General features: G+C 35.6%; 1 pseudogene; it reads left to right on the plus strand.

The window, feature by feature from the left end:
• Positions 1 to 849: 849 nt before the first annotated feature.
• LOC148554700 (secreted RxLR effector protein 161 pseudogene) lies at positions 850 to 1,584 on the plus strand (annotated as a pseudogene).
• The last annotated feature ends 2,341 nt before the right edge of the window (positions 1,585 to 3,925 follow it).

Below are 3,925 nucleotides of genomic sequence, written 5' to 3' on the forward strand. Positions count from 1 at the left end.
AGGCAATCCGAACCTAGCAATCTTGCTCTCTTGTCACAAATAGAGCCCAACAATGTCAAACAAGCTCTTGAAGACCCATCATGGGTTAAAGCAATGCAAGAGGAGCTTGCACAATTTGACAAGAATAAGGTTTGGACACTAGTACCTCATCCGGATGGTAAGAAAGTTACCGGTACTAAGTGGGTATTTAAAAATAAACTTGGTGAGGATGGACAAGTTGTTCGTAACAAGGCTAGATTAGTGGCCCAAGGTTACGATCAAGAAGAGGGTATAGATTTTGATGAGTCTTTTGCTCCGGTAGCTAGAATGGAAGCAATTCGATTGCTTCTTGCCTATGCCGCTCATAAAGGTTTTAAAATGTTTCAAATGGATGTTAAGTGTGCATTCCTTAATGGATTTATTGATAGAGAAGTGTATGTGGCTCAACCCCCCGGCTTTGAACATAAAGAGTTTCCAAATCATGTTTTCAAATTAACTAAGGCTCTTTATGGTCTTAGACAAGCTCCAAGAGCTTGGTATGAAAGGCTTAGTGCTTTTTTGTTGGAAAATCAATTTCAAAGGGGTACCACCGACACTACTTTATTCATTAAAACATCTAATGATGACATACTTCTTGTTCAAGTTTATGTTGATGACATTGTATTTGGTTCGGCCAACATTTCCTTGTGTGAAGAGTTTGGAAAACTCATGACTAGTGAGTTTGAAATGAGTTTAATGGGAGAGCTTACTTTCTTTCTTGGCCTCCAAATTAAACAAACTCCTAGTGGCACTTTTATCCACCAAGGAAAATATGCAAAAGAACTTATTAAAAAGTTTGGCCTAGAAAACTCCAAATCAATGGGCACTCCAATGCATCCCAATACTAAACTTGAAAAGGATGATGATGGCCAAGATGTGGATGAAACAAGGTATAGAGGAATGATAGGTTCACTTATGTACCTTACCTCCTCTAGACCGGATATAGTCCAAAGTGTGGGTGTATGTTCAAGGTTTCAATCTCATCCAAAAGAATCCCATCTTACGGCTGTTAAGCGCATCATTAGATACATTAAAGGAACTTGCAATTATGGCTTATGGTATCCTAAATCTGATGAATTTTCTGCAGTAGGGTTTTGTGATGCAGATTATGCGGGAGATAGAGTGGATAGAAGAAGCACATCCGGCATGTGTTGCTTCCTTGGAAGCTCACTCAATATGTGGTCAAGCAAGAAACAAGCCACTGTTGCTCTATCAACAGCTGAAGCTGAATATGTTTCCGCATCTGCTTGTTGCTCACAATTAATTTGGTTAAAAACACAATTGGAAGATTACAAATTAAAAATCAATAGTATTCCCTTATTTTGTGACAATATGAGTGCCATAAACATTTCAAAAAATCCTGTTCTGCACTCAAGAACCAAGCACATTGAGATAAAATATCATTTCATTAGGGAACATGTGCAAAAGGGTACTATTGATATTCAATTTGTGAAATCTGAGGACCAAATTGCTGATATTTTTACAAAACCTCTATGTGAAGACAGATTCTGTACTCTGAGAAAAAGTTTGGGAATGTTTGATTTGAGTTTTATTGAAAATATGTGAATATGTGACTCTGTTTAGTTTTTGCTCGTAGGTTTGGACGAGAAACAATTAATGGCATAAAGGAGGAGCTCTGGTCAAGGGGGAGGCAACGCAGAATTTAATTCCTATGGGTCCCACTGAATCTCTTTGACCCCACTCTGACCGTTTTGTTAGTTCATCATTTTTTCTGAAAATCAAAATCTTTCTGTGGTCTTATCACATCATATCTTAATAGGGGAGGATAGTAGAAAAAGAGAGTGACTGATCTAATGATACTCTGAATTTTCTGATGCTTATTGCCTGCCAATTTTATTTGATCTGATATGTTGGCTGAACTTTATGTTGCTGGATATTTTTGCTTGATTGAATTGTTTGGCAGGAAATATTTTTGAACATGTTGAGTTTTGGTTACCTGTTGCTGCTGCTGAATGCTCTGTTATTTTGCTCTATGTGTATTTGACTCAGGGGAACTAGTTTCATGTGTCTTGGATGGCTGTACCAAACTTAACTCGATGCTGTTTTGTTTTATGCTTGAATTATTATGGATTGCATTGCTTTGCAGGGTTCCTCCTTGATGACAAAAGGGGGAGAAGAGAAAGAGGGCTGATTTGAAACTGTTATGTTTCATTAACTTGTTTTGCTTTGTATAATGTGTTGCCCTGTTTTGCCTTGTTCTGATCTGGCTCTGTTTTGAATACTCTGTGTTAGTGGATTAATTTCGAGTTAAGCTTTGATTGTCATGTGCTCAAATGCATGTGTGCTGACTGGACCATTGTGTTTTGGAAAATAAATATTTTACCTTTTGTATGTTGTTCTCATTTATTTTGCGGTGCCCCCATGATGACAAAAGGGGGAGGAAATTTAGGTTCCAAAATTGAAATTGAAATGAAACAGGGGCTGTTCTGGAAAAACAGGGGAACAGGGGATGAAATTTTCAAAATTGAAAATTCATGATCACCCTTGTTCAAAGAATGCATATTGATGTTGCATTCTCTTTAGTTGCTGCTGCATTGGTTTATCATGATACTCTTTTGGTATTTGGATTATAATGTTTGACTTATTTTGATACCTTGCTGTTTGGTTCATTATTGATAAACCTGTTAGCTTTGGAAACTTATTTTGGCAGTTCCTTTAAAACTTTGGAAAGTACTAAAACTGCCCTGTTTTGATCATGAGTGCTTCAAACATTTTTCCATCATTTTGTTTTGCTCTGATATCTGTGCAGGAAATGTTTGAAAAATATTTGATATTTTTTTTGAAAAGTTTGAGCAGTAAATCAGTTTATGATATCAAATGAGTTTTGATTATCAATTAAAACTGCTCATAAATCAAGCAATTTAGCATTATAAAATTTGCTAAATAACATTGTTACTTGAAGCTTGATTTAAATGTTACAGGTTTATGCTTCCCTTGGTAAAAGAGCATATATTAAGGGGGAGCCATGTGACATTTTGAAAGGGGGAGAAATTCAAAATCAAAGGGAGTATTCTTTACTCAATCTTTAAATTTCTTTCCATTTCAATTTTAATAATGTTTGTCATCAAGGGGGAGATTGATGAGTTTGGAAAACTCTAAATTAATATTTGTGATGACTAAACATTATTAATATGATTAATTACAAAGTTATTTTTGATCTAATATTGATTAATTTAATTTTGTAATACACATTTTATATTTGGGCCGAAATGAAAAGAAGAGATCCCAAGCCCAATAAAATCAATATTCAGCCTTGATGTTAAAATTATTATGAGGATGGTGGCTGAAACAAGTGTTTTATTAAATGGGCTAGCAATTGTGATAAGAAGCCCAATTAAAGGTCTTGGTATGAGACCAAAAATGCTTGGTCCGAAATTAAAAGGAATTGGGGCACAATATTATTTTATTCACTTAACAAAAGAAATCCATTCCTTTGATTATGCACTGCATGCTCCAACGGAACTCCTTTACTCATCATGATGGATTTCAAAATTTATTAGAGTAAAGTTAATAAGTGCATGGGAAATATGAGAGAGAGTGTCATTGACATGATTGATGGCATTAACATTACACGCCACCCAGGGAAGTAAAAGCAAGCTATTTTCAATTAATGTGTTTAATCACTTTGAATTGCTTTTCTTCAGATTCTCTCTTCTCTCTCATCTCTTTCTTGCTTCCTCTTCGGTCACTTCAACAGAAATTATGGAAGCCATGGAAACTACTTTGAGCTATCAAAATGAAGAAAGAGCAAGCTACAAGACCATCACAATGATGGCAAGAAAACACAAAAAATATAGTGGCTGAGATTCTTATCACATATGGTAAGATATGGTGATGATATCTTAGCCTCTCCATACCAAAAATGGAGGAAGAAGATTCGGCCAGC

The sequence above is a fragment of the Arachis ipaensis genome, chromosome B6 (assembly GCF_059453495.1).
Source record: "Arachis ipaensis isolate K30076 ecotype BB chromosome B6, ASM5945349v1, whole genome shotgun sequence".
NCBI lineage: Eukaryota > Viridiplantae > Streptophyta > Magnoliopsida > Fabales > Fabaceae > Arachis > Arachis ipaensis.